The sequence below is a fragment of the Haliotis cracherodii genome, unplaced genomic scaffold (assembly GCF_022045235.1).
Source record: "Haliotis cracherodii isolate W230 unplaced genomic scaffold, xgHalCrac1.p SCAF_5, whole genome shotgun sequence".
NCBI classification, from domain to species: Eukaryota; Metazoa; Mollusca; class Gastropoda; order Lepetellida; family Haliotidae; genus Haliotis; species Haliotis cracherodii.
Window position 1 is genome coordinate 29,849,702 of NW_027266308.1, and position 9,114 is coordinate 29,858,815.

General features: G+C 36.3%; 1 protein-coding gene across 4 annotated transcripts in view; it reads right to left on the reverse strand.

Moving 5' to 3' along the window:
- The window catches only part of LOC139444402 (1-phosphatidylinositol 4,5-bisphosphate phosphodiesterase beta-4-like), a 108,500-nt gene extending 100,274 nt beyond the window's left edge, over nucleotides 1-8,226 (reverse strand). For all 4 annotated transcript variants that reach the window (XM_071225373.1, XM_071225372.1, XM_071225370.1 and 1 more), the window contains exon 1: nucleotides 8,124-8,226. The gene's annotated coding sequence lies outside the window, so the exon portion shown is untranslated. The remainder of the gene's footprint in view (nucleotides 1-8,123) is intronic.
- Nucleotides 8,227-9,114: the final 888 nt, after the last annotated feature.

Sequence of the window (9,114 nt, forward strand, 5' to 3'; positions counted from 1 at the left end):
ATGAAGGTTTTAAATCATGTTGAATGTTGAACTGTTATTTGCTTCAAAATCCTACTTCACCATATTCACGAAATGAACATCAGGAGATGTCAAGGCAAGTTTAAACATGCCATGATATAACTGAAATACATGCCATGACATAACTGAAATACATGCCATGACATAACTGAAATAAATGCCATGACATAACTGAAATACATGCCATGCATGTCATAACTGAAATACTGTCCAAAGCAACATAACTGAAATACTGTCCAAAGCAACATAAAACCAAGTCACTGGAGACAAATTTGTGTTGGAAGTTAGCAGTGGTTAGTTCAAGTTACCTTCAGCAAATACCCTGGTATAGCAATCAACAGCCATATTCAGCTTCTGACTTGTGTATCTTGATTTTTGTATACTATGTACACCCACTTGATTATAGCTTACAGCAAGGAATGTCAGGAAAAGTCCTAATTTATGTTGCAGAGAGCAGTAATATATTTACACAGTGTGATCTTATCATAATGTTCGGTTCAGCAAGCTTCAGTTAGCATGGAAAGAGCCAGGCGAGGTCAACGATACCTATAGTGAAACACAAGTTATAACCACCTACATGATCTAGTCCACAGCACATTTCAGAGTAATGGTTCAGGGAACATAACTGGATGTGAGCTGATAACAAGAACCTAACACTAACCTCAGCACCAGCATGACCAGAGAACCTTAGCACAAAGCGATCTTAGCACTAAGATGATCGTAGCTTCCATACTTTAACAAAGGCTTACAATAGTCTTAGCGCTAAGATGACTTTGTGTAAGTGGCTTTGTGCAAGAAATTAAGAATGAGAGCCAAAGGACTTTGCAGCATTAGATACTAACATTTTCAGTCCACTAGTCCTAATAATGATAGAGCAAAACCCTCACAAATGGCAAATTTCTACTAGTCCTTATGATACCTTAACTATTGGGCAGTTTGGCAAGGACTACAGGACTATTATAAAGTGCCAATTTCTTATGCTGCTGTGTATATTACTGAATATGAAAGAACACATTATTAAAATCATATCTAGATTATGGACATTAAAATTATATAGTATCTAAGAGACTCCAAGAAACGCTCAATTTTAACTACTAACCCTGTAACCATGGTAACTTACACCAATTAAGTCTCATCATCTTCATCCATTCAATTGCCAGCAGATGTGTAGCTATTGTGTGGTAGTATTATTAGACACCTGAGAAAACATATCACATGAGACCAACAATGTTCGTTTGGTGAGGCGAGGTGCGGTGAAATGGGGTTTAACGTCATGTTAAAGATTATTGCACTATTACAGCTATGTATGAGTGTGTTTGCTTGTGCATGTGAGAGAGAGGACACTTGTAGTCCCCTACTGTGAAATATTGGAATATTGCAATGGTTGGAAACCTACCTCATTAACTATCATCAAATGATCCTGATATAATCTTAATACTGAACTTTACATTAAACGACAATCTCATTAAAATCAGATCTCAGTTCTCCTCCTGCTGAACAAAGATCTGAGGACATCTCATTACATTAGAACAACCTTTCATCTGACCAATCAAAGTGTAGCTTACCAGATCTGGAAAGTGACAGTCGGAATGTGTTTTCAAATCATGCAGCCGCAAAGGTTAATACGACAAAAGAACGACAATTACAGGCTATACCACTGATTCTGTCAAAATCATCGTCTATCTTACACTTCAATGAACCCATTAACATCCGGGATAGAATTGGTCCTCAACAACCCATGCTTGCCATTAAAGGCGACGATGCTTGTCGTAAGAGGCGTCTAACGTGATCGGGAGGTCAGGTTCGGTGACATTGTTGATGCATGTCCCCATAACCCAATTGGGTAGAAAGATGCTCATGATGTCAATCACTGGATTGTCTGTTCCAGACTTGATTATTTACAGACAGCTGTCATATAGCTGGAATATTGCTGAGTGCGGCGTCAACAAATGGTCAAAGAACAAACAAACAAAAGTTCAATGGGAAAAACATTGGAAAGATCAAAAACATTCCCAAGCCTTTGGGAAGTACTGCCATTCAACATCGGCCGTCCATTTGATATTTCAGAAATTTCTCTGCGATCAGTTTTTAAATTGTGAATACATATTTTTCACAGCGTAGTCAAGAATAGATATCACCAGTTTGAAACTATTGCAATACATCACAAGAAAACTGCTTTCTGTACTCAATATCTAAGGGGCATCGGGTAGCCTAATGGTTAAAGCGTGTGCTCATCAAGCCAAAGACCCGGGTTCGATTCCCGACATGGGTACTATGTATGAAGCCCATTTATGGTGCCCCCTGCCGTGATGTTGCTGTAATATTGCTAAAAGCGGCGTAAAACCATACTCACTCACTTAATATCTATGTTCAATCCAGTGTGAGGAATATAATTTCCACTATGTGTGGAGAGTAGTTATTGTCTGCAGTCCTGCAGGATATTATATGGCATTTTCCCAAAGCAATTTCAGCATAAAAAGTGTCAGCAAACAAATTGAAGTAGTAAAGTATAAATTTTGTTATTTTTCTCAACAAACTCTCTTGTTTCCCCTACAGACATGCATAAATGATGGAAATTATTACTAGCCCAGTAGCCAGGGCCATTTCTTTGGTAAAGCTTATGGAATGTTAAAGGCTCATAAGTAGAGGTTCAAACATTTTGGGGGGTACTACTATATGTCATCACTAGTACACATTCTTGGTTAATTTCCATCCCTTCTGTTATTCTATCATAACAATAAATGGACAACCAAGTTTAGACATAGATCCTCAGAAAACATGTTAAATTATACCTTATCAGCAAAAAACACCTATTTTTATATGAACAATGTGAGTTTCATTATGAAAATCATTACAAAGTCAAATCATTCAGTTACCATATGGTTACAGCAACACGAAAAAATAGTTGAAACTTTTGAACACTGCAAACACAATATCCCCTGCTGTGTGCCGGTCATATATATATGAGCCACTTGAAACAGGGAATGGGAAGACTGAGTCTGTGTACATAACAGAATAGGCCATATTTCATGCTACACCTGCTATTGCCTGGTCCAGATTTAATTTTATTACTTACAGGTCATCAAGATATACATCATGATCATGTAACCAAAATACATTACTACCACTTGCATCTTTCAAATTTGAACAACAATCCTGACTGTTAAACAATTTATCAAGCACCTGATTATTACCATTACAAATGTTCAAGGCTATTTCTGTAACTGCCTGATCAACTGATCTCAGCTGCAGACGCAAAAAACATTCTTGAGCACTCAAACCCACTTGATCTTGACAAAACTGATGATTCTGGCTTACCATCCAACCCCAATTTCTGACATGAGGGTCATGCAAAACACAAAAATAATGTCACTTTCATCAGAGATTCTCATACCAGCTTACAGAGGTCAATTCAACATTGCTCTTGTAATTCTGTTTCTGCTTGTTAATTACATCAGTAGGGTGGCAGTTTCCATGTTTCTAATGATATTCAAATCAACAACATCATTCCTGACCACACAGGCTTATGAAAGTTTTTCAATTACCATTAACTTAAACTCTAATTATCTGATAATTAAAAAACTGCCTACGAAAGGAAGACAAAATGTATACTTTGATAAACCCTGCAATCACCTGAGAGAAGTTAATTCTAGTAAATCTAAATTTGTACCCTGGAGACTTCCTATAATCATGGACAGACACAGATCCATCCTTCAGCACATCTAATTACTTTGGACAAGACCTGTGAAGACCCAGGGTATTCAGCAACCCATGCTTGCCGTAAATGGCCACTATTCTTTTCATAAGATGCGATGAACAGGATCAGGTTGGTCAGGCTTGCTGACTTGGTTGATGCATGTCATCGTATCCCAATTGCGTGGATCAATGTTCATGCTGTCAATCACTGGATTGTCTGGTCTAGACTCGATTATTTACGGACTACCGTCATATAGCTGGAATATTGCTGAGTGTGGTATTAAACAACAAACAAACAAACAAACTTTGGACAAGTGGTTAAATATTGTAACATTACCTTTGACAGCAGTATCCATCTGCACACATTGTCACACTTCGTGAACTATTATCAATATAATAGGTTGACCAGTGGCCATACAAGAAAATACCCCTACAGGCTCACATGACGTATATGAAAATGTTATGCAACACACCAGCTGCAGACATTGTTATTGTACTGATAAACATAAAGATAAGTTCAACTCAGTCCCTATATTGTAATGTCTTTGCAAAATTGTTGATTGCCTATGATGACATATTCGCACAAAGTTTCAGCTTTACAAGTCTTATTTTCTGAGAAAATCTTTTTAACATTCATAAATTATATTTTATTCAATTTAAAATTTTACAAAATAAACATCCAAGTTTGATCATGTTGATGCCTCAAGCCCATTATGTCTCCATTACAGTCAGTGATACATGCAATATTTTAGTATTTATAAACCATCAAATGTCTAGGGCTGTTGGGTAGCCAGCCATCATGGCCTTGTCTTAAAAGCGTTTGCTTGTCACACAAATGCCCGGGTTTGATTCTCCACATGGGTAAAACATCATCAAATGTCATCAAATACTGTAGACAAAAAGTCTAGAATGTGAAACAAGACTTCAGTTCATTGGACTCTTTGGCAATGGTAGCACAATCTATACAAGTATTGCATACATGCTTTAGCTAAGCATGTACTCATAATACCAACACAACTTCAAGGAAGGGTAACTGCATTGTCTGGAAAGTAAAATGAAAATCTGTTCAATACATACCACTTAAAAGAGATAAAAGATCACCCTATTCTTTCATATGACAATACTCCATCTGTCAGTGAATAGTATACTTTACAGAATCTAGCACATCGATAGCTAACAATGGTTAAGACAGTATCCTATTTTATGTAACCATTGTTTACAATAGAAATAGTTATTAATTCTTTTGAAAATCAGATAATCTTCCCTGAGGCTATATTGACGTTTCAAACAGATATACAACTAATAAATGTTTGCCACAGGTGAAATACATAGATCAACTGATAACGAATGTATGGACATACAAGAGCAATGAGGTGTTGATAGAGTGGAGAAAAGGTGGGATCAAATAACATCTCTCTGATGAAATATATCATGTACACATACACAAACATCAAACCAGGATATCATAGGTACAGAAGCTCACCTTTATGAAGTAAAAGAACATTTAGGGTGTGAGGATGCGCTGATCTAGATATATTGTAAAGACATAATACCAAGAGTGAGTAAGTTGGGCTTAAAGTCACTTTTAACAGTATTCCAGTTATATCACGGTGTGTCAGCTTAATGTGGGAGGAAAGCCCAAAGTTATGCAGGTGTCGAATGTTTACCACTTTGGTGAAACCCATGAGCACAGGTAAGGTGCTGACAAACAAAGAAATGTTAAACAACAAACAATATACATCTAAAACATTATTTCAATTTTTTAAAATCTAAAAATGCTTACTCATTTTGGAAAAAAAACAATAAAATGATGAATAGATGAGTGAAAAATATTGCTTACCCAATGAAAAATGTAATAACCAAATTAAAATAGAAACCTTCAAGTAAAAACTCAATTGCTCAAAAATTTATCTGGACCTCTGAAATGATCATGATGCTAGTGGCATAGAATGAGAGTGAGTGAGTCGGGGTTAACTTTAACACTGTTTTGAACAGTATTTCAGTTATATCACGGGGTGCCAGCTTAATGTGGGAGGAAAACCTGAAGTGATGCAGGTCTTAGACATTGACCACTTTGGCGAAACCCACATGCACGGATATAGTGCTGACAAACCTAGGAAGATAATCAAGGTGAACCGGAATCAAAACCCACAATCATAGGTTTCTGGCGTGCCCAAGGGATGCAATTCTGCACAGCAAATTGTGGTGCCTTAGACGGCTGGGCCACCCATGCCCCCCATCATTAAATACAATGAGAAAGACTGTTCTTGGTTATAGGTCTGCTTAACACTACATAAGTGACGTATCAAAAGATTTACATATGAAAATTCACTTTATATATGCAGTGTGACTTTATCCATTGTGAAAAATAACCAGCACAAGCAATAAATGTAGTGCATATTCTGCTTCTCTATGAATAACATCACTGTAAATCACTGCATCAGCGTTAACAGCCATAAACCAATGTAAACAGTTGCCTGCAGAGTATATGATATTTGCTCTGGGAATAATAACTAAAAACTATTGTTTGTTGATCATGTTCATGACCTGGACTATTTTCAGTTACACATGATGACCCGTGATAAAGGAAAGCTGCCTACATACCAATTTATAAGGAAAAATATGTTTAATTCAATATCTAATAGACCCACCCTAATCACAGGTGCATGCTAACAGCAGCACACAATTCAGTCACGACATAGCATGTCATGTGCACTGCAGCACACACCAAATGGTAAAACGCCTCTTGTGAAGACACCAATAAACAAATTGTGTAACTGGTGTGCCATTTCTCGTCAAGTCAAGGGGTCCTTATCATAACTCACATGTTAAGAGTTAAAGATTTAGGGAGTCCTGAGATTCAAATACCACCAACGACCTCATGAACCCCAGGACCCCCAATAATTTCAAACACTGTTCTTACAGAAGCCTGAACCCAGTAAGGTTTCCAGGATTAGAACAAAACTGAAAAGCTTTACTAGCCCGGGTAAAGATAAAATGCCCTTGTAATGTTGAAACAATGGGGAAATTTGAAAACTTGTACTGGCCCACAGGAATTTGTACTAGCCCTGGGCTAGCAGGCTAGGGTAAAGTTCACTGGTATAAAATTGGTCACCCTTAAGCATGTTAAGATATGCTTTAATTACAAGGTATGAACATGCGGTATGAAATACCACCTTTGTTATCTTTGGCTTCCATATTTCCATTCCAAATATAAATCAACTCATGTATAATTGATATTGATACTAATAATTGGTGCAGGGCATTTAATATGGTGAATACAGTATACTACTATGGTACTCATGTGGGCAGTGTTTGCTGGATCTAGACAACACGTTCACGTGGATCAGTGATCAATTATCATGATAATCATACCAACATTATGTCATTAACTGGTCTGACAGATGTGTGAGGACCACAGACAATGTAATATACATAGCACAAATATCTCTACAGTTAATCATGCTAATAGCTTAGCTTCTTAATGTGTAGGCCTACTAATAACAAACAGAAATACTACTTCCTTTTTTAGAGAAATAGCTGAAATACTGATTAATTCCCAAAGATGTATGATTGTATACTTCAGTATGTCACTACTCTCATCATAACCAAAGACAACAGCAAAATATACATTAAGTAGGCTAGTTGGGTCATTTTTTTCACTTAAAAATAATCCCACTGCTCTCTAACTGCTTGCTTAGATAGTATAAGATACCTACAAATTACAAGTAGATCAAATATACAACTGATATAATTTAATGTTTATTTTGAAAAGGAGAGATCAGTGAATACTCACAACAAATCATAATATGTGCAATTAATAGGATAAGGCTTTGCATTGCACCATCCCTGCGTAGTCTACCTGATCTAGGCCTACAGTCCAGTCGTGCTTATATAGTAATTTAATAAACTAAATCTAGCTGTCCGTTATAATTAATTGTGCAGTTAATTGTAACACCCCTTTTACAGAAATGCATGTGGCTTGTTAAGTTATTTCGCGTCTTACTATCTCGGCGAATGTAGACAGTCACTATACCACACGATGTTTGTAATGATTTTATTTTGAGAAGCTCTTGCTGTTCTGAGACGGAGAGACATTCAAAAGATGGACCGTCAAAACTGAACAGCTGAAGCGAAACATGCACATATGACACATTTAATGACGTGAGGTAGCCGTACCCTGCTTCGTCAGACTAAGCAACTGCAGATCCGTTATCGGTATGTGTATATCAATGTATATAGATGTTCTAACGCTCTCATCTGCCAACAACACGTATAATTAGATGGAAGGTCTGACTGATATTCCAACATGGATTCGCGAAGCGGGCCAGTTTCAACGTCTCGCACTCCGCACACACCGGGCCTCGCACTTGCTGCCTATGCATTTTTCACTTTATAGCTCGTCTTACCTGTTTATGGTGTCATGGTTAAAGTATATCCTAAAATCCCTGGCATCTGTCAAAACGGTAGTTTAGCCAAATATATGCACAAGTTCATCTCTCGTCTGCCATTTTCTCACCCAGATTTAATGTTGACATCGATAGCCAATCGCAGCCATTCTTTTTGTCACGTGATCTTCTTACCAATTCAGCAGAGAAATGAAATTCTGGCACATACAATATATCATATGTACTATAGTATTTCTAGATATGAACTTTGGCTAGAATAGACATCATTGGTAGAATAATGTCTTATCATTGAAATATATATATATATAGATAGATAGATAGATAGATAGATATATATATATATATATATATATATTTGACAATTGTCGTATCTACGAGAAACTGTGTCGAACAAAATATTACTTGCACAAATGCCATATCATAGGGCAACCACATCGGTAATTTGGGTTTTAGCTGTAATAACATGTTATCATACAGTAATATGATATATCATATGTTAATAGATTGAAACAGGAAATTATATCTTTATCATATAATCTGTCACGATATTACATTGTTCCTCATTCAAATACTTGGTATCATCTCTATATTAATTTCCAAACCATCAATTATCGTGTCTTTAGTTACTTATTACATTTAAGTCTGTTTTGGGGTTTTTTTTTATCAGATTTCTTCTGGTTTGATTTTTTAAAGGTTATGTTTATCATATTATTCATATTTGTTCTTTGTTCAATATATTGTGGGTTTTTTTTGTCTTCTTTTGTTACACTTTGGATTTTGTAAGAACCTTCTAAGGTGTTCCTTTTCATTGATGTTTTTATTATTTCAGTTTATGTGGTTATTTAACTGTTGCTATGGTGATTATTCAGGCTGATTTTTTTTTTATTCAAATAAAAAGTTATACAATTAAAGTGAACAAGAATTAAGAAGTCGTCTGAAATATCGGTGATGCCCTGTTTAAAAATGTCCCCCTGTGTTATTATGCTATACT